At 39.3% G+C, this 23039-nt stretch overlaps 1 long non-coding RNA gene across 1 annotated transcript in view; it reads left to right on the plus strand.

The window, feature by feature from the left end:
• Positions 1-14964: 14964 nt before the first annotated feature.
• Positions 14965-23039, plus strand: part of LOC125619773 — a 92925-nt gene continuing 84850 nt past the window's right edge. Inside the window, exon 1 of the long non-coding RNA XR_007351361.1 lies at positions 14965-15246. This is a non-coding gene — a long non-coding RNA (uncharacterized LOC125619773). The remainder of the gene's footprint in view (positions 15247-23039) is intronic.

Here is a 23039-nt window from a genome sequence, read left to right on the forward strand (position 1 = left end):
AGTGGACAAAATCTATTTGCACTTAGTTGTACCCAGATTGCATTAAATTTTAATGTAGTTAAACTCTATTTGAATGTATGCCAAGATAGAAGCAATAAATGGCTTATTTTGAAAATTATCACTTTAATCTTTCTCATTATTGGACAGCCTCTAATGAAGACAGAGTCTTCATGAAGGTTTCTGTTTGACTTGTTGAGCATTCATAAAATTGAAGACCTGAGCTTGACTTTTAGACCTTCTGCTGGCCCAAAGCAAATTAGATCTTCTTCAGGACTTTACTTCAAAGATACTGAGCCAATGCTCAGAAAAGTGATGATAGTATTTAAACCACAGAGCAGAAAATAGAGAAAATGATTTAAGAAACTATTTTTTTTTTCTCATAAAGAGAAAGGAGCCATGAGAAGTTAAAAAAAGGAGGACCAGAAAGGACGGAAGTTGGCTTTAGGTGGCACCTAAATATCTCAGAAGAGTTCTATCCAGAGCTCTTGGAATCCCCAACAAGACCAGCCATGAAATGGTTAAAATCTCAGCTAAATTGAAAAGGCATCCAAATAAAATAGAGACTTGTGCCCACCTGAAATCCAGAGAAAAGGCACCCCTTACTTCTATGATTTGAACATGTCCCCTTAAAAGCTTGTGTGGGAAACCTAATCCCCAAAGCAACCCTGTTGGGAGGTAGGGCCTAATTGGAGGAGTTTAGATCACAAGGACTCCATCCTCATGAGTGGATTAATGTTGATTGCAAAGGGCTTGAGGTTGCAAGTTCTAACTCTTGGTTTCTTTTACCTCTCTTTGCCCTTTTGTCATGGGATGACACAGAAAGGAGGTCTTGATATATGCCAACCCTCTGAGTTTGGATTTCCCCGTCTCTGATGATGTCGCATTTGATAATGTCCCCTTGACCTGAATTTGGAGATGTCCTTGTCTCCATGAGCCATTATACATCATGCAGTGTGTGGTATTATCTTATAGAAGAACAAACTGGACTAAGACACTTTCTCAGTGTCTCATACCAGACACAGACAGCTTTAGAAGAGAAAAATAAATGTTCTTCAGCCTCACAACATCGAATGCTTCCTAGGTGTATACCAGGGGCCATTCTTGCTGTTGGCATGCCTAGGTAGCAGAGGGCAGATGTGTGTTGCAGAGAGAGAATAAGTCCAAAGTCTGGTCAATGGGACATCATCAAATAGGACATCATCAGAGATTTAGAAAGTCCTTGGGTTGGATAAGAAGTCACAAATTCAGGTGTTTACAAGAGTTAATTGTGTAGCATGGATGAGCTAATTGGCTTGTCCCTGCTTTCTCTTATTTGGAATCCAAAGACTACTATGTGAATGGACCAGATCACATGAAGTAGAGGCAAGTCCTCTAGCTGAGATTCCTTAGATCAACCAGCTCATGTAGGCTCAAAAGCAAGGTCATCCTAAACCATCCAGCCTCAGCCTCAGCACCAACTGACCCTAGAGATTAGACACTGGCACAGTTTAGAGCCATATAACTCAGAGACTGGTGAGGCATAACAAATGATTATTACTTGAAAAAAACTAGAACACTTGAATGTTATTTTCAAATTTCATAATTCAGAAAAAATCGATTTGCTTATCATTTTTATATAACCCTATCTTTATGATATAAACATATATATATGTGTATATATATATATATATATATTTATATATTTTATATATATATTATATTTTATATATAAAATATATATATATGTATATATACATATATATATATATTTTAGGGAAAGGGGATTGAACCCAGGAGCATTCTACTTCTGAACTACATCCCTAGCCATTTTCTATTTTATTTTGAGACGGGGGTCTCACTAAGTTGACAAGGCTGGCCTGGAACTTGCATTCCTCTTGCTTTAGCCTCTTGAATCTCTGGGATAACAGGCATGCGCCATCACACCCAGTTAACACTAATGTTTAATATGGTTAAACTCTGTTCAAATTTTAGTCAAGATCAAAACAGTGACTAGTTAATTCTGAGAAATTATCACTTTAGTCTTTCACCATTATTGGGCAGTTTCAAACCTTGTTGTGTTATGAGATTTAATCATGTATTATGATACAAAGTATTTGCTGAAATTCAAAGGGCACTCTGAGCAACCTATTGATGAAAACTTATGTTTATCTCTGGTCTGCCATAGAGCCCAGAATTGTGTGTGTGTGTGTGTGTGTGTGTATATATGTGTGTGTGTGTGTGTGTGTGTGTGTATGTGTGTGTGTGTGTTTTATAGTGCTGAGGATTGAATCCAGGGTCTTGTGCATGCTAGGAATATATTCTACCACTGAGCTACACCCTCAGCATTTTATAACTTAAGAGATAAATTCCTAAAGGTGAAACCATCTTAGCTTTTTCCCACTGTAAAAGGGCTAGAAAATGCTTCTGAGATTCTCTAATCTTCAGGGTGACAACTGACTAGTACTTTGAAGGCCAGCAAACGTACTTTCTTTGGCCTATACAATGCTAGCTTTAGACCTTTAAAATTTGAATTAGTTATGGGGTCAAAAGTTTGAAATAATATACTTCCACTAAAAAATCTGTATTTCCAGACTGACTTGAAAAATTTGGGAAATCTGGCAATATTGAGCCCAAATGCCAACAGTTCACTGATGATGAGAATTGGCCTCTAGACTGAAGCTGAACACTGAAGCTGGATGCCCTTTACAGGAGCTCTCTAAGACCCTCAGAACCCACTCTTCTGCAAGCACCCCTTGCTTCATTAATTCATATTTTTCATGTTGATTTTATAATCTTTGCTGGGACAACATTGTGCTACTGATGATGTTGATAGAATTTAAATGCATTAAAGTACTTCAAAAACACAAATGAGACTGTGAGATTCTAGCTATATTGAGGGTTGCTATAGTTTGGATCTGGAATATCCTCTAAAGGCCCATGTGTTAGAAGCATAGTTGCCAGCCTGTGGAGCTATTGTGAGGTGGGGGAGCCTTTAGGAGATAGAGCCTTGTGGGAGGCCTTAGGTCATTGGGGGGAGTACTTGTGTGTGTGTGTGTGTGTGTGTATTTTAATTTTTTCTCATTAGTTATACATGACAGTAGATGCATTTTGACACATCATACATAAATATAACTTCTCATTCTTTGGGTTGTACATGATGTAGAGTTACACAAGTTGTGTAATCATATGTGCACATAGAGTAAAAGTGTTTGATTCAGTCTACTATCATTTCTACCCCCATGCCCTCCCTTCTCCCATCTGTCTAGTCCAAAATACCTCTATTCTCTTCCCCCATCCCACTTTTATTGTGAATCAGCATCTGCATATCAGAGAAAACATTTGGCCTTTTGTTCTTTGGGATAGGTTTATTTCACACAGCATAATATTCTCCAGTTCCATCCATTTCCCAGCAAATGCCATAATTTCATTCTTTGTGTGTGTGTGTGTGTGTGTGTGTGTGCTTGTGCATGTGTGTATCTCACAGTTTCTTTATCCATTTATCTGTTGAAGGGCACCTATGGTTGGTTCCATAGTTCAGCTATTGTGAATTGACCTGCTATAAACATTGATATGGCTGCATCACTGTAGTATGCTGATTTTAAATCTTTTGGGTATAAACCTAGGAGTGGGATGACTGAGTCAAATGGTGGTTCCGTTCCAAGTTTTCTGAGGAATCTCCATTCTGCTTTCCATAGTGGTTGCACCAATTTGCAGTCCACTAGCAATGTATGAGTGTGCCTTTGCCCCCACATCCTTGCCAACGTTTATTGTTGCTTGTATTCTAGATGATTGTTATTCTGACTGGAGGGAGATGAAATCTTAGTATAGTTTTGTGTGGGGGAGTGCTCTTCAAGGGAATAGTAGACATCCAGCCCCCTTCTCTCAACTTCACCTCCTGGCCATGCCTCATCATGGGGCCCCCAAACAATGAGGCCAATGGACCATGGACTGAAATCTCTAAAACTGTGAGTCAAAATTAACATTTTTTTATTTACAAATTGACCATCTCAGATATTTGTTATAGCAACAGAAAGCTAACAGTGGTCAGGTTTTTATTTAAAGATAGACTTTAAAATTTCAATTGGCATATATCATTTGTACTTACTATATTATAATCTAATACACATATACAATGTGTAATGATCAATCAGGGAAATCTGCAATTTCCATATACTCAAGTATTATCATTTCTGTATGTTATTAAACTTTAGACTTTTTATCCTCTAATTATTTTGAAATGTCTAATAAGTTATTGTAGACTATAGTTAGCCTATTGTAGTATAAACTAATTTCCCATTTCATTAGAAGTATTTTTGCACCTATTATCCAACCTCTTTATATATCCTTTTCCTTTACCCTTCTGTTCTACACTTTTTTTTTTTTTTGGTATCCAGGATGGAACCCAGGGGCACTGGATCACTGAGCCACAACCCCAGGCCTTTTTTGTATTTTATTTAAAGACAGAGTCTCACTGAGTTGCTTAGGGTCTTGCTAAGTTGCTGAGGCTGGCTTTGATCTTGTGATCCTCCTGCCTCAGCCTCCCGAGCTGCTGGGATTGCAAGTGTGTGGCATGGTGCCCGGCTCTATTCCACTTTCTACTTCTGTGTGACTAACGTTTTTGTTTCCATAAATGGGTGGGAACACATGTTTGTTTTTCTGTGTTTGGCTTATTTCACTAGCACAACGTCTTCCAGTTCCATACATGTTGCTGCACTGACAGGATCTCATTCTTTTTTTTTTTTTTAATTAAAAAAAAATTTTCATGGTACTGGGGATTGATCCTAGGGATGCTCTTCCATTAAGTTACATCTACAGACTTTTTTAAAAAAAAATTTTGAGACAGGGCCTTGCTGAGTTGCCCAGGCTGGCCTGGAACTTTCAATTCTCCTGCCTCAGGCTCCTGAGTTGCTGGGATTACAGGCATGTGCCACCATGACTGGCAGGATTTTATTCTTTTTAATGGTCTAATAATATTCCATTGTCTACCACATTGAAAATATGCTTCTTAGTGTTTTTGTCTACATCTACTCATTAGTCAAGTCCTATCTTATATCTGGAATTGTCAGCTTTTTCCAACTCTATTGTGTCACGACCTGAATTGAGCTCACCCTCATTTTTCCAATTTCTGAGCTGATCTCCATGTGTGTAGTGGCAATCATTGGACCTGTGCTCTTCAATCCCTTCTATGCCTTATGCTGTGGCTTAAATGTTGCTTCTGAAACTCATGTGGAAATTTAATTACCACTGCGATGGTATTGGGCAGTGGGACCTTTAAGAGGTAAGTAGGTCAGGGGGACTCTGGCCTCACAAATGAATTAACATTGCCATCCTGGCTTAGTTATTACAGGAGTGGCTTTGTTATAAAAGTGAGCTCCCTTGCCATATAATGCTCACTGCTATGATGTCCTAGCTTCTAAAAGTATGAGGAATATTTTTTTTCTTTATTATAAAGTACTTTATTATTTCTTTATTATAAAATACTATTAAGGTATTATAAAGTAAAGGCTAGTCATGGTATTCTGTTATAGCAGCAGAAAACAGATTAAGACACCTTATAAAGCAGGGGACGAATCACTGCACATACCCACAGCTTTGTCATTACTTGAGAGCTGCAGTGAGACTACACCTATGTGGTGCCTGGTAATTATGATGTAATTTGTAGACATAATGGTATCTTTTTCAGGAATGATACTTGGAATCCAGATTCTAGATTCAGATCACAGTGGTTGCTAATGGTGTTTTTCCAAGCTTAAATTGTAATTATGCTAATGGATAAGGCTGTTGTGATTGGGGAATATAAAGATTGGTAAACCTCTATTTGTATATCCTAAAGCCTGGTGAAACCTTACTGTGGATAGATAAGATAACCTATAGGCATCAACCAGGAGCATTTCCAATGAAGAAATGAGAGACTCTTCCAACATACCATGCTTAAAATCCTTGGATATTCTTTGTTGAAAATGATTCTTTAAAGCTTATTAGAGTAATCTAGATAGTGTCAATTCTTCAGGGTTAGCAATTTTCAAACTGAGTTTTTTTGTGCACCAATTCTCTGCGCATCGAGTTCCTTTTCCACTACTAGTTAACAGAGTAATGGTTTAACCACCAAAATCTAATTATGACATTTCTCTACTTTAGAAATTCCAATGTTAAGAAATTATAATTATTAACACATATTAGATGCACGAATGAACAGGTCTTGCTGACATTTTCATACATGCATAAATCGTAATTTGATTATATCTTCCCTCCTTCCCACCCAGTCATGTCCTCCCTATCCCTTTCTCCGGGTCCCCTTCCTCTTCCCTAGTCATTCCTCTACTACTTTCACGTTATTTTTTATTTTTATTTTTCCAAATTCTAGATTCTACCTACAAGAGAAAACATGCAATACTTGTCTTATTGAGTCTGGCTTAAGAAAAAATAACTTTGATCTCAGGATAAATTCTCTGCTCCTCAGCTCCTATGGATTAAGCTTCTTTCCTATTTTCTTCTTCCTCATACTTTTAAGATTCATCTCCATGAAATTGTTTTTAATTCCAGGAATGAGACTTGATCTTTTCAGCCTCATGTGCTTTGCTCACTTTGTTTTCCTTGCCTGAATTTGTAGTTCCTAACTGTGTCTACCTGGCTCATTCCTGTTGATCCTTCAGGTTTTATCTGATAAGTTGCTTCCCTGGTGTGTTTTCAGTGACCTCCCCAAGTCACTGGGGATGGTTGGTGGTTCTTTTTTAGTTTTTCACAATACCTTGCAATTAATTTTTCATATGGATAATATACTATGTTGTATGATCTTTCTTACTTTTCTGTTTCTTCTACTTGACCACAGCTTTGTGTGAAGTTTGGTTTTAGTTTTATCTTTTAACGGGTGGTGATAGTTTTGAATAAATATTGGCTGGTGAATAAATAAATTAGTGTACAGAAGAAGCAGATAAGCAAAAATAACAAAACCAACCCGTTTTTCTAATGATGCTCTTTATCTTAGAGGTAGCAGCATGCTTATGTCATTAAAGACACCTTTAATAGGGCCATGATGAGATGAAGTAATTGGCTAGTGAATTTTTCATGACCTGTCTAATTCATATGAATTTCCTCTCTTTATTTCCTGCAACCTTTAAAATCCTAGTTTAAAAATTCAGCAATTGAAGGACTTTAATAGACAGTGTCTTCCAATCACTGTATTTCGATGTACATTAGCCACTTACCCTTTGTAAGCTTGGGGATTCTTAGGGCCTGCAAGTGATTATATTAACCCAAACCATAATCATTTCCTTTGGCATAAATAAAATCAAGCAGTTAGTAAGAGGCCAAAGGCCCCGGCAGCTGTTTCAGTACAATTTGGATGGATGCTGATGAAATTATGGAGTCACTTTTTATTTGTTGGATGCTGTCCCAATTATGAGCTTAGTCACCTCAGAGAGTTCAGAGAGATCTGAAATGGAGGGAGGGAGAGGACACACAGTTCTAGGTAATTATTCCATGGCAGGATGGGCTTTCTTTTTCTCAGACCAACAAAGAGACCTGCATGAACCTCTGATCATATGATGCTACATGGATGAAAAAATTCGCTAGTATTTCCCAACATGAATTGTACATCTTGACAGAATTTTATACTGATGCAGCTAGGGTGGGGTATGGGCAGAGATGGAGGTGGAGGAATGGCTGATTTGGATACGTTAATTATTTCAGGACTGGAAACTGAATTGAAATGACCCAGATGGTTAGCCTAACGAAGTGGATCCAAAATTTATGCCAAGAGTGGTCAGAACCTCTCTCTCTCTCTCTCTCTCTCTGTGTTGTGTGTGTGTGTGTGCACGCGCGCACATGCTTACACATGCTTTTATGCATGCATGGTTGACTTTTGGAGAAAAAGGTTGGGGTTATAGGAATGAAAGTATGGCAGACCAAGATGGACATACATAGGAAAAAAAAACCCAAAAAACAAAAAACACAACACAACATTGAGCCTTTTCCTGCCATGATCTGGCCTCAGGCACCTGCTCCCTCTCAATTGCACCAGTATGGAAAATCCCTCTCCTCTGGCCTTTCAAATAAACCATATTTCCTGAGAGTGATAGTTCCTTTTGGACAAGGTGCTTGAGGCAGATCATGCAGAGCAAGCATGGGAGAGACATCAATGCTTCTGGCTTGTGCCAGGGCACTTGTCCAAACCTCCATCTCTGACAAAACCACATGTTGTGCTCCATGCTGGCATGACTGCTGCAATCACCTTGTGCATGGACTTTGGTTTACCAACAGGAACCGGCATGACTGTTTAGACCAGTACCATAGCTACTCAGGCTTTAGTACAATCGGATTTTTTTTTTCTTTTAATTAAAGTACTTAATACATATAAATTGACAGAACAGTGCCTGGAACATAGTGTATAGTAATTATGTGGTAGTTATTGTCATTATATTTTTATTATTAATTTAATATCTTGGCTGTAAGTCTTACTGTGCTTCCAATTCAAAGGTGTTTCTTTAATAAACATAAAGAGCCATGGGAGGAAGGGAAGGGAGACTGATTTGAGAGCAGCTTATGGCAACGATGCCACCTTGGATGATTGAGAATAAGCCTTAGTATCCTTATCTGTAAAATAAAATTATGATGGTGCAGAGTATCCCTGAATGCTACTTTCTATAGGGGAAAAGATCCTTTATTGCATATCTACTATGTGTTATAACTCTGTGGGGTATTTTGAAAATATTACCTCATCTAATCCCCATAATTCACATTTAAATTGGGCTTTTACAAAAGACCAAAATTCATAGTAGCCAAGAAATTTGTTTAGAACAGAAATTAGTTTTATTTATTGGGAAAATATATTGAGAGTGTAGGGTGGCAGGATTTTTACATTTGTTTTGAGTTTGGACTTCCTGGCTCCTGCTTAGCTACATGAACTCCTGTTGATGAATTGCTTATAATGAAACTATATGTCGTCTCCCAGGCTAGACATATATTATTATTTCCTCATGGCTATGCTAATAGGTCTATTATTATTATCCAAATCTCTGAACGAGGCAACTGTAGTCCGAAATATTCAGTAGTTCATCAAGATCAGTAAGTGCTAAAGCACAGATCTGAACTCATGTTTCTTCAACTCTCAAATCTACAATATCCCTATTAAAATAGAGCTACCTCGTGAGACTGCCTTCCTATTAAGCCATCCTGGTTCCTATCCTTGAATGAGTCCAGATGCACTTGCTTGATCATAAATTCTATTGATACTATTCAAGAGCTAAGGGAACAAAAAGTGTCCTAGGGAAAAAGGTGCTTCAAAAAGCACAGCTTGCCATATGTGCGGAGCAGGAGAAACTTAAGTGAGGAGAAACCAAATTGCTGAGGGCTTTCAAAGACACAGAGGTATAAACAATCTCTAAATTAGAGGTGTGATGTGGTATTGGCCACAGAGTGTGAGTGTGTGCATGTGAGTTGGGGAAGGAGGGAGATTTAAGCAATGTGAGCTTTTGTGTGACAAGAGGAAATAAAAGGCAGAGATTGCTGTTCATCTGGGCTTCTTTTTTGATATTCTGGGCTGGAAATGAAGGTGGGCAGAGGGAATGAGAACAGTGGCATCCCATGGACCTCTGCTGCCAAGTATATTATCTCCCGGCCTTGTGTTTGGGAAGAGATCACTTTGGAAAATATATTGGGAGTGGAGGGTGGCAGGATTTTTACTTTTGATTTGAGTCTGGACGTCCTGGCTCCTGCTCAGCTACACGGACTCCCGCTGATGAATCGCTCATAATGAAACTGTATGTCTCCCGGGCTAGATGGCACATGGGAGCTCCGATTTAGCCTCTTTTCTTACTGTGTAACTCCAAGCAAGTTCTTCCACCTTACTGAACTCTGCAGATAAAAGCGATCTCCTAACTCCCAGGGATCCTGTGAAGAATGGCCAATAAACATGAATATAAGTGTGACATAAATGCTAAGTAAATGTCATTAATCCTCTCACGGGCAGTGGTGTGCCCATCCAGTCTGTTAAATCTCTCTCCAGTGACACAAACCCAGGGCCTCAGGATAGGTTGTTTTCGCAGAAACACAGTTTAAACCACAAAGCAGATCGTGTTAGGGAGCCTCTCTTCAAGAAGGGCAGACAAATGGAAAGAAATACAGGTGTGACGCCGTCATTAAGTCAATCTACGGGGCTGTGGAATCTGGAGCATCCATTAAGCTGTGCTTCAGTGCCTTTCTGTAGAAAGTCCCTTCTTCAGATTGCAGATCCTGAACCGGCCTTTATCTTTCTAAACAAAACTTGATTCCGCATATTTCCATAAGAAAAATTGTGCTGGAAGTGCAGAATAAAGAGAGTGGATGTTTTTGCCCAGTCTGCCTCTGTGCCTGATTCAAAAAGAATTGCTCAACTGTTGGCAGTGATCTGTGAAGCTGCTGGCTACCCTGGGTTCTTAAATGGTTTTGAAAGCTGTGGGAAATCATTGAAATCGGCAGCAGAAGGGAAGCAGCCCTGTTTGCTGCAGGGGAATTTGAGGTTCAAGTTACTGGCTCTTCTTCATACCAGTCACACCTCACAGTTGCTTTGGGCAAACAAGGCTCATACTTCTGAATTTTTAGGTTATGTGTGGATGGTGAAAAATACCTATTCTTGTGGGATGCTATTACATTAGTCTCAGTACACAAATGGTGAACTCCCTTTTCTCCTCCCTCCTTCCCTTTGTTCCTTCCTTCCACAGCCCCTGTATTTAGCTTTTAAAGGAGAGTTAAGTGTTTCAGTCACCTATAAGACATGCAGTTAACTGCTTTAAAGTTAGGATGGGAAACAATGCTACCTTTACTTTAAAGATGGGACTCCTTGATCAGATCTCCAGAGGTAGGATGTTGCTGCTTCTGGAAACTTCCTTGTCCTGGTTTCCATTATGCCACACTCTCCTGGTCTTTTGTCTACTCCTTTGGCTATTTCTTGCCAGGTGTTTTTTTTTTTTTTTTTTTCCTGTCTCCTCTGTGGAACCTCTTCATTCATTTTAGACTAATTCTGTCTGTGCCTGGTCCTCGACCCTCTTCTCGTTTTGAATCTTCTCTCATTAGGTATTGGATGATCATTAAATATTGATAACTCCTAACTTTTTAAGTTGATCCCTGACTCTGCCTTCATCTTTCAGATAATATGACTTCCTACTCGACTCCCCACGTGAATATTGAGGCAGACTTTTCAAATTCACACATTCCAAACTGAACTTTTGAATTCTGTGCCCAAGCCTGCTGCTGTCACCCAGACTCTCCTGTCTTCATTCATCCGGTTGTTCAGCCGAAACTTAAGGGTTATCCTGATTATTATTTTTCCTTTATATTCTTCTTCCAACTCCTCCAAATATATTCTGAATCTCAATGCTTCCCACCATCTAAACTGCCACCAACATGGCTCAAGCCATGCTCAGCTCTCACTTAGATGATTTTGATTATTTTAGGGGCAGGGTCTTGCTGAGTTGCTTAGGGCCTTGCTAAATTGCTGAAGCTGGCTTTGAAATCATGATCCTTCTGCTTCAGCCTCTCAAGCTGCTGGGATTACAGGCTAGCACCACCGGGCCTGGCTTGCAATAGCTTTCTGAATGACATCCTGGCATCCATCTTACCTCCTGCAGTTATTCTCTGTATAGCACTAGGTAGAATTTATTATTTATGCTTATTACTAATTTGTTTCACGAAGAGAAGTAAGTGATGTATTTCTGATCATACAGGTATAATAATGAAACAAAGGACTTTAATCTTGCTCTCCATAGTCCTAAAAATAGTTAACTTTTAAGTGGTTTTAATTTCAACATTTAATTATTTGAACTGTACAGAGTTTATAAATCTCCTAATAATGTCTAATAATTATTCAACACTATGTGCTAGACATGATTCCAAGGGTTTCCATAATTTAGACTCATTAATCTTAAAATAACTATAATGAAATACCTTTCATTACTATAATAAAATGCCTGAGATAATCAACTTATAAAGAGAAAAGATTTATTTTTGCTTGCTAATTTGGAGGTTTTGGCCCATGTGATAAATAGACCCTTTTGCTTTTGGGCCTATGGTGAGGCAGTACACCCATAGTGAGGGCAGGTTGCAAAGCAAAGCCATAGCCAGGGAAAAAAAGAGAGAGAGAGAGAGGAGGGGGCTGAGGTTCCCCGGTGCCCTTCAAAGCCATGCCTCTAATAACCTAAAACCTCCTACTAGACCCCACCCCTTAGAGCTTCTACCACTTCCAAATGGCACCATCCTGGGGACCAAGACTCTAACACATGGGCCTTTGAGAGACAGTCAACATCCAAACCATTCTAGTCCTTAATTTTTGAATATAAGAAAACAGAGGCACAGACCTTTGAGTGACCTGTCCAAAGGTCATCTAGCTGATAGATGACTGAGGCAGGATTCAGTCCAGGCTCTGAATTTGCGCTAGTATACTGACCCTCTTATTGAACTGTGTTAGACTGACCCTCTCTAGAAGCCATGGACTTGTTCCAACAGTCTGTTGAGCCCGTGTCTGGGGGCTATTTATTTTTTTCTTTGGACTTTGGTTACTTTATCTGCTAAATGAATTTACTGTGAAAACAAAAATTGCCCATTCTTTTGTCAGTTGTATCTCAGGTACAGCTAAGACGAGAATTGTAATAGCTTTTAGATTTCTTCTATAAACATGTTATTTGGGGCCCACCTTTTTGAGTTTGAGGGGATATTTATCCCAGGGGCAGGCTAAAAATGAACTCCCAAATTGCCTCAAATATTGTCTATTTGGAACATTTCCCCAAAAGGCTTTGCCCTGAGAGTTGCTATGTGAAACAGCAAATTCAATCATGTCCCAAAGGGGCTGCTGGCAGTTTAAAAAATGGTTGGCCTCTCTCTCTCTGCACTTGCGCTGTGCTTCATAGATTTATTTAGTCCGGGAAAACTTCAAAAAGGATTGGTGATTTAAACTGAGTCTGGAAAGAACTGAAAGAATTTTGAATATTGAAAAGAGGAGGTTTCACTCCTGCTAGCTCTACATCCTGCGATGGAAAGAAACCACAAGCCAGTGTGCCATTTAACAATTGTGATGCTAATCTCTTTGTCCTTTTGTGTCTCAAAGCTAGCACACTCTGTATTTCACCTGGGTAATCTGTTATGTAACATCACCTAGAAACAGCTTTCTGCTTCCTCTCACTCCGGCAGGCTCCGATCCCTTCCACCTTTGTGAATCATTTTGTTGATCAGAGACTCGTTATCATTATTGATTAAACTTTGCCATCTCAGTTTGATGTCGGTGAATACCTTGCTCATTTTAATCTGTCTCAAGACCATGTTTTATGCTTACTGTGTTTTAATTTGTCCCTGGATCGTGTTTGCCTGATGCTAATATAAAGATTGAGGACTCTCTTGGGGTGGTTTGTGACTGACACCAAAAAGTGTTTGAAAATATATGGATGGTCCTTTAGGATAAGCCTTGAGAATTGCAAAGAGAACTTCTCAGTGACAATTTCTTGGGCTGTTGCCTTGAAACTAGACTCATAAACAAAGGCAGGGAATAAATTTCTATAGTAAAACCTGTAAAGTATTTACATGCTTTAACTCAGGGATGACTTTTTTCTTCTTTACCTGAATCTTGAATATTTTTCTCTTTCTGCTGTAATTCAAGCCACACCTCTGACCTCTTCTCCAATCTCGCATTAAAGAAATAATTGACCTCTGCCCTATACCAGTTTTGTTAGATTTTTTGAGCCTAAAGTTTTATCACATGTTATAAATATGATGCCATTTTTGTAATATTTTATTTTGAAATAATTTCATATTTAAAGAAATGTTGCAAGAATGGAACAATAAACTGCTGTGCTCTTTGTATTTGGGGGTCTCCAATTGTGATCCTTTCATTGTATTTGCTAACTGATAATGACCATTTTTTGTTCTCTGAATTCTTGCTAGTTCACTACCTGATTAGAGCCTGGAAATCTAAATGTGCAGTGTTTAGGGTTATGATGAGAGAGGGTTGAAGTGAGGTAACTGCTATTGGAGGAAACACCGGAAAGTTTGTAACAATGTCTCCTGTGCTATTTGCCTCAACTAAGAACTCCAGAAACAGTGCTTCAGTGACTCCAGTTTCTTCTGAGGTGCTCTAAATGCCTTGCTTTCCAAATAAGCACCAATATTCCTCTTCCCTTATATGTTGGTGACAAATAACAGTGTTTCTATTTAAGTGGCTAACAATGATGCAAAAAATAAAGTCAAGTGCTAGCCTCACCCCATGGGGGACATTACATGGAAATGTGCAGTGCATTTCCTAAGGCTGCCCATTGAAGACCTGGCTGAGGAGGTTTCTGGGGTCTCCCTGCCAACCCATAGGTCATGCAGTTGGAGAGAATGTCAGCAAAGTGGCAGATTGCCAGCCCTCTATGCGGTGTGCACTGATCCTGAAGGGTGTAGCCCTTGGCTTTCCTGCCTGGCCTGGGAGGGAAAATGAGTAATGTGATTTGAATTGGCAAAACCCCACGATTTTCACTTTAAAAGGGATCTTTTATTCTTGAGTTGAAGCCAATTGAAATGCCCCAAGCCTGGACCTTTTTATTCAGACAAGAACAATGAGATCAATTTTCAACAGAAAATGAGGGAAAGGGAGAGAGAGAGAGAGATGGCAGCTGAGGTAATAGGCTATAAAGGACAAAGTCTGAAATTAAATATTATGGCTTAAATAGTGCTGTAATTCAAGCCACCCCTCAGCCCCCCTTCCCCAATCTTGCATTAAAGAAATAAAACAAAAAAACTCCTGGCCACAAAATGGAAGACAATCTTTTTCTAATAGAAAAAAATTCTCTCTGCAACATGAATTTGAGCTATAGCTATTTGATTTCTATGGAGATAAAGAGGCAGAGAAGTTAGTGCAGTTTGGAAGGGAATGTAAATGTGGTGTTAAGGAGCAAGGAAGCAAACTTCATGCATACTGGCTTATTAGAACTTGCTGTATTTTATTCTGTTTTCATTGAGCAGCAGAACCCAGGCAGGAAGATTTTTATTTAATTTTTAGGGCAATTAGGGAAAGGAAACCCAGGCGGAGTGCCTTAGACTGCTCATTACCTTCTGGCGGACAGAAGGAGAGTGCATCTTTTAAATGTTAAGATCAGATTATTTATAAGTTTCACTTTGAGATTCAAGGGCATGGGAGAAACGACAACTCGATTAACAGAGGAAGCAGCCTTATGTACACAGCTGGTTTTGTCTCTGTAATAGGTCAGAGTCTGAAGAGCAGCATATCTTAGTCTCTTCCTGGAAAGGACAGCTTCCGGGGAACCAGTAAGTTTTTTTTTTTTTTTAAAAAGGAAACAGCTTTTAGACATCCCGCTCTCTGCCCCCATCTTTTAACAGATGTTGTGTTGGGGGTTGGTGCTCCTAGATCTTGTTCTGCTCTGCTGTAAGGACGGTTCTAATTCTGCATCATTCCTGGAACGAGTTACTGACTCCCCTAGAAGTAGCTGGAAGCCTCTGATATTGGTAATTTCATTATTCTATGTAACATAGTATCTTGGATTATTTTGTAAAACGAATGCATCTAGATATGAGTGAGTTCACAGTCATCCCATTTTTCTGGCAATAATGGTTGACTAATTGCTTGATCACAGGGACAGGCTAACCTGAATTTTCTTAAAAAAATAAAAAATGCTGAATGTTCTTCCTGAGAGTTTGTAATAACTTTCTTTGTGGAGTTCTCTGAAGTCTCTATTTATTAACAGAGTTTTAGTTAAAAAGAGTAGGAATTAACATTTGCTGGTTTAAATGACAAAGGGACTTTGGAGTCATTCCCTGAATTCAGGAAAGAGCAGCCCACCTAGTCCCAAGAAACCAGGGTCACCAGGGACCTCTCTGTAGCAGGAGTGTGCTGCTCTATTCTCTGAATGGTGGCATTAACATGACTCTCTTTGGTTTCAGGCTGCAGTTTCTAATTCCTGATAACAGTTCCCGGAAAAGAGAACCCTTCTTCCAAGATTTTTTTTTTTAATTTTTATTTTTTTAAGAGACAGGGTCCTACTGTGTTAGCCAGGCTGACCTCAAACTCCTGGGCTCAAGCGATCTTCTTGCATCAGTCTCTTGAGTAACCGGGATGCCAGACACACACCACTGCACCTGGCTCTTTCAGCTTCCATCAAGTGTTCTCTTGAGGATCTGTCAGCTGTGGGTAGGGATGGGAGAGAGTCGCATAGATCAGCCATGGCTGCTGCCCACTGCTCCCAAGTGTGCTGCAGTTCTTACGGAGTGGAAGCTTGTAGGATAGGAAGCCCCTTAAGAGTTGTCTATTATACCTGGCTAGTTTTTGTGTATAAGGGAAACAATTTGTGATCTAAAATCCCAGCAGACCCACTTCTGAATCCTCAAGAAGTGGCAGAACTTCCCTTTGGAATAGAAGAGCTATTTGGCTGTGAACAAAAGATAAGCTTCAGGGAAAGGCTTGAGACTCAAAAGATTAAGAAAAGAAACTACACTGCCTTTATCAATAAAACAGGAATTTGGAAGTTGCCAGGAACTGGTCAGGGGAAAAGAAGCCCAGCTATGATGAGGACACAAGAATTTACACTGAGCAGACAGTAAGCAAGCATAGGTAGTGGGTATGGTGAAGGCCATTTATAATACAAGTGTCTCATATATTTTCTCCCATACTTGAGATTGAACCCAGGGGTATTCTACCCCTGAGCTACCTCCTTAGACCTTTTTATTTTATTTTTCTAAAAATCTGAGATAGGATCTTGCTGAGTAGCCCAGGCTGGCCTTGAACTGTGATTCTCCTGCCTTAGCCTCTCAAGTCACTGTAATTACAGGCATGTGCCATTGTGACTGGCTAATATCCCGTTTTTAATTTAGTATGCCGGGGAGCACTGCAACATAGCCCTCTGACTCTCCCCAGACCTTAGTAGATGTTTGACCTATGCCTACCTTCAGTTTGTTAGTATTTCAGGTGGAAAGGGAGTTTATTGTGTGATTCAGCTTCTTGTTGCTGTAACAAAAACCCAACACAATCAACTGAGACTGAGAAAATACTTATTTTGGCTCATCATATTGGAATGATTGGTTGTGTTGCTTTGAGCCTGTGGTGAGGCAGCACATCATGCTGGGGGTATGTGGCAAAACTGTTTACCTCATATCTGGGACATAAAAAGAGGAATCTGCTGGGGTCCCAATTTCTCCTTTAAGGGCACATCCTCAATGACTTAAACCTCCCACTAGGCTCCACCTCTTAAAGGTGCTACCACTTACACATAGTGCCAAACTGGGGAACAAGCCTTTAACATATGATCCTGTGGGAGACCTTCCAGATCCAGCCATAGCAGTGAAGTAGTTTGAAGGATATAGCAAAAGGAATTCTTGAAACCAGAGGCAAGTAAGAGAACAGGATTCCTCTCTCCCTTTCTGAAGAATCTCAAGAGAGTTTGGGAGGAACAGCTAATTTTCTCCTCTGGGCTGAGGAACTAGGTTGGGAGTTTAGACATACTTATTTGAATTTTAAATAAAATTAGAAATTATCTAATTTCTAATTTTAGATAACTCCAGCTGAGTGTAAGGATAGATGAATAAGGACCATGTATTTTTTGAAATGATAGGAATGTGGTAATGTGGAGGGATTTTTAGATTGTCTTTTAGCGTTCGATCTTGAGCCTCAAAGCCTGTTACTGTAATGGCAGGAATCTGGATGCAGCCTCACAGTGGGGGTGGAGGGCAGCTGAAGCCTCTTGAGAACTTCTACCAGGTAAATGGCTCACTGTGATGAATCTTAACCACCTGTGTCCAGGGTAGCTCTGTCTTAACCTTCTCAGGATTCCCACTGACCCTCTGGCTGCCATTCATGTCTGACATAAATCCAGAGAAGAAGTAAAACAGTCCTGTAGAAAATTCAAGTTAGTAAGTAGTTCTGAAAAAGTGTTTTACTTCATCAGTTTTCAATTTTTTCATTGTATAGAAGACATTGATGAAATTTCAGGTGCCATTTTTAAAGTGCCAAGAGAATCAAGATAGTCCCTCCAGGGTAATGAGCTCCTTTTACTGATGTCTTCATTTATTCATTCATTCTTTTAGCAAGGATATATTTAATCATATAATGCTTTAGAAAGATGCTGGGTGCTGAGTGCATAAAAAGGCAGGCATTTAAATAAGGTATTAAAATACTGAGATAAATGCCAGAGAAGGCTGCATGAAATGCTAAAGGGAACTTGAAGAACTGTCAAATAAAATAGTTATGCCTAACATTGGGGACAGGATAAGACGGGCAAAGAGGAGACAATTTGTCTATACTTTACCCCACCTTTTTTTCTTCATGTTTGTTTGTTTTTGGTACCAGGGGTTGAACCCAAGGATGCTTAACCATTGAGCTACATCCCCAAATCTTTTTTAATTTTTTTTTTTAATTTTGTGACAGGTTCTCACTAAGTTGCTTAGGGCCTTCCTAAGTTGCTGAAGCTGACTTTGAATCTGTGACCCTCCTGCTTCAGCCTCCTGAGTTGCTGGGATTACAGGTCTGCACCACTACGCCCAGCTCCCTACCTTTTATTTTTTAATCACTTATTGGAATGTGTATCTCTATTTCTATTGCTTCCAGTTTCTTATGCCATTCCTTTGAAGATATTGTTTTTGCTAGAGAAATCTCATTTTAAAAGGTGTTTTCATTATTTATTTATGCTAGCATTTAAAGTATGAATTCCTAGCCATTAGAATAAATTTCAAGATCAGGCCTAGAAGTATAACTGCAGTTACGAAAACAATATTGTTTCTACTGATAACTTCAAAAGTCCAGAATACCAATTTAGACTATCTTACCACTAGCTTTGTTAGCTCATTATATGTACTTTAGAATGAATAAATTCGACATTGTTGAACATACATCTGACACTGGTTTTCAAAGTCTACCTGATTTTGTTCTGAACAGGTGACTTGTGTTTGGGGTAATCACAAGTCTATTGTTTTTGATTCATATCTCAAATGCAAACAGTAAATTATAAATTGTTGTTTTAGCCAGACTAGTTTGGTAGCAAGAGAATAATCTGACTCAAACCATTTGTAGTAGATGCTGTGGTGTGCCACCCACATCCCCCCCGGTAGGACTGAGAGTTTGGCACTTCTAGCTGCTGGGAGTGTCGGCTCCATGTGGCTCAAGCTGAGTTTCTCGCTAGGAAAAGAGATTTTTCCTCAGCAGATTGTATCATTCAATTGCCTCATTCAGATTGTATATCCTTGTATCTATTAGCTGGTTGTTGTGGGAGGAAAAATGCCTGGCTATGTTGCCTCCACATGGGACAATTCTGAAGGGTTACCAGTAGCATTGAACAATAAACACCATTCCAATATAGCTCCTGGCTGTTTGGCTTTGGTGGAGATGGATTGTCTGAGCCTGTCATGGGCTGGGTTTTGAGAGATTCATATGTTGTTGTTGGGTGGGATCAGCAATAATGTGTCAAAAGAACATCCAAGATCGGCTATGACAAAGGTCAGACGGCATGAGAAAGCCTACAACACCATGTCAATCACCACTCTTGTCCTGATTTTAATCCTTTGGCTCACTTTCATGACCCTAAAGTCATGAAAGAAGAAAAAGGCTCTAGCTCAGTTTATGGATTAACTGGCTTTGTACATAGATGCAAGATGAAAATAGACTGCTGCTTCCTTGCTACACCACTCATTTGTAGCCCTAAAAGATGGCAATAAAGGCAAATCCTTACAGAGGTCAGCATGTCTATTAAGAAATGGCCCATCTGGTGAGGCTATATCTAGATGCCTGACTTACTCTTTTTAAAAAAATTTATTTATTTGTTCTAATTTGCTATACATGGTAGCAGAATGCATTTCAATTCATAGTACATATAGAGGACAATTTTTCATGTCTCTGTACACAAAGTATATTCACACTATTCATGTCTTCATACATGTACTTAGGGTAATAATGTCCATCTCATTCCACTGTCTTTCTTACCCCCATGCCCCCCTCCCTTCCTCTCCCTCCCCTTTGCCCTATTTAAAGTTCCTCCATTCCTCCCATGCACCACCCCCATACCCATTATGGATTAGCATCCACCTAGCAGAGAAAACATTCAGCCTTTGGTTTTTTGGGGATTGGCTTACTTCACCTATCATAATGTTCTCCAACTCCATCCATTTAACTGCAAATGCCATGATTTTATTCTCTTTTAATGCTGAGAAATATTCCATTTTGTGTGTATATATATATATGTGTGTGTGTGTGTGTGTGTTTATATATCTATCTCACAGTTTCTTTATCCATTCATCTACTGAAGGGCCTTTAGGTTGGTTCCACAATTTAGCTATTGTGAATTGTGCTACTATAAACATTGATGTGGTTGTGTCACTGAAGTATGCTGTTTTTAAGTCCTTTGGGTATAAGCTGAGGAGTGGGATAGCTGGGTCAAATGGTGGTTCCATTCCAAGTTTTCCAAGGAATCTCCATACTGCTTTCCAGATTGGTTGCAGCAATTTGCAGTCCCACCAGCAATGTATGAGTGTGCCTTTTCCCCTACACCCGTATTCTTAATAGCTGCCATTCTGACTAGAGTGAGATGAAATTGTAAAGTAGTTTTGGATTTGCATTTCTGGAATTGCTAGAGATGTTGAACATTTTGTCATATGTTTGTTGATTGATTGTGTATCATCTTCTGAGAAATGTCTGTTCAGTTCCTTGGCCCATTTATTGATTGTGTTATTTGTTTTTTTGATGTTAAGGGATGTTAAGATTTTTGGGCTGGGGATATAGCTCAGTTGGTAGAGTAGATTTTTGAGTTCTTTATATATCCTAGATTAGTGCTGTATATGATGTGTGTGTGGTAAAAATTTGCTCCCAAAATGTAGGCTCTCTATTCACCTCACTGATTGTTTCTTTTTCTGAGAAGAAGCTTTTCAGTTTGAATCCATACCATTTATTGATTCTTGATTTCAATTCTTGTGCTATAGGAGTCTTATTAAGGAATTCAGGGCCTAATCCAACATGATGAAGATTTGGGCCCACTTTTTCTTCTATTTGGCGCAAGGGTCTCTGGTTTAATTCCTAGGTCTTTGATCCACTTTTAGTTGGATTTTGTGCATAGTGAGAGATAGGGGCTTAATTTCATTTTGTTGCATGTGGATTTCCAGTTTTCCCAGCACCATTTGTTGAAGAGGCTATCTTTTCTCCAATATATGTTTTTGGTGCCTTTGTCTAGTATGAGATGAATGTATTTATGTGGGTTTGTTTCTGTGTTCTCTATTCTGTACCATTGGTCTACAAGTCTATTTTGGTACCAATACCATGCAGTTTTTGTCACTATTGCTCTGTGATATAGTTTAAGTTCTGGTATTGTGATGCCACCAGCTTCATTCTTCTTGCTAAGGATTGCTTTGGCTATTCTGGGTCTCTTATTTTTCCAGTTGAATTTCCTGACTGCTTTTTCTATTTCTGTGAGAAATGTCATTGGGATTTTTATTGGAATTGCATTAAATCTGTGTAGTGCTTTTGGTAGTATGGTCATTTAGACAATATTAATTCTGCCTATCCAAGAACAAGGGAGATCTTTCCATCTGACTTACTCTTTAAGCAGGGACTACAAAGGAGAAAGGCTGGAAAATCAGGAACAAGGAGGTCTGAGCATGTGGAAATAGATACAAAGTATGAAGATCTTTGCATCTATGCTAGTGCCTGCTAGAGAACATCACTACAGAAGATATAGTAACAACCAAATGGATGGAATGACCTGACAGTTAGTATCAGATATCTTGTGTCATTTCCCAAATGCTGGTCAGAAGGCACAAGGAAGCCTACAATAAAATAAATAGTTATTATCAATAAAATAGTTATTGTGACAGAGGTGGAAGCTATTCATGGGCCCAAAGCATGGGCTTCAACTCACAGAGGTCCATCTAGCTATGGTTGCTGCTGAAAGTTCAATATGCTAGCCATCCAAATCAACGCTGAGCCCCCAGTATGGCTCTGTCTCCTTAGAAGACCAATAACCCATTTGACACCAGGTTGATTACATCTTTCTACTGTGAAAAGGAAAACTGTTCATCTTTATTGGAGATGACATTATCTAAGTATGAATTTGTTTTTCTTTTTTGCAGGACATCCATAAATTAGGGCTAATACAATGTTTGATATATCAATATGGTACCCCATATTGTATCATCTCAGATCAAAGGACCCACTTTATGGTAAAAAAGATCGACAGTGGTCACAAGACCATGGGATCCTATTGTCCTTTAACATACCTTGCTACATAGAATGTCCTGGTCCAATAGAGTAATGGAATGAAATGTTGAAGCCTCAGCTCAGGTGCCAGTTTGAAGATGAAGTCCTTTGAGGACAAGGCACTGTTCTCCAGTGTGTCTATATATATTAGTACATGACTAGTCTGGGAAATAGAGATCATCCTGTATATGATAACTCTCAGTGATTCACTTGGATCATCTGTGACTCCTACTTCTGATATTTTAGCTATTGAACATTTCCATCAGGGGACACATAAAGAACTCTAAATTTTAGCTAGAGCTACCACCTGGTCTCTTTGGACTTCCAGCTTTAAGAGGCCAGTAGACAAGAAAGGGAAGTTGGCCTTGATCATTAAGATGAGGTAGAGAGGCTGTTTTCTGACAGCAACAAGGAAGAAAATATCTAACACTCAGATGATCCACTGAGGCATCTCTTGATATGCCCCTGCTCAGTTTTCAGGATAGTTGTGCAAGTTCTGAAACCATGAACTGAAAATGGCCTGGTGTCTAGGGGCTCAGATTCCTCAGGGATGAGGGTTCAGACTGCCCCAAGAAATAAGCTTCTCAGATCACAGAGCTGTAAGATAAGCAGTAGACAAGGAAGAAGATGGATCCTAGTTTTTGTCTCAACATTGGCGGCATTGGTTGTTCTAATTTACTCTTTAGTAAGTTCCCAGGGGAAAAAAAAAGACCAATTCAAATTCTGAATGACTTCTTTCCAGGTGGGGTGAACTGACTGTATGGTGTAAATAGAGCTAACTGGTAGAAAGGGCAGACTTTAGTGGATGCTCTGGTGAGCTTCTCAGCTGGATTTTACAGGAGTGAGGCACTTGTTCCCCAGTTGCTAGGAGGAT

This window comes from Marmota marmota, unplaced genomic scaffold (genome assembly GCF_001458135.2).
Source record: "Marmota marmota marmota unplaced genomic scaffold, marMar, whole genome shotgun sequence".
NCBI lineage: Eukaryota > Metazoa > Chordata > Mammalia > Rodentia > Sciuridae > Marmota > Marmota marmota.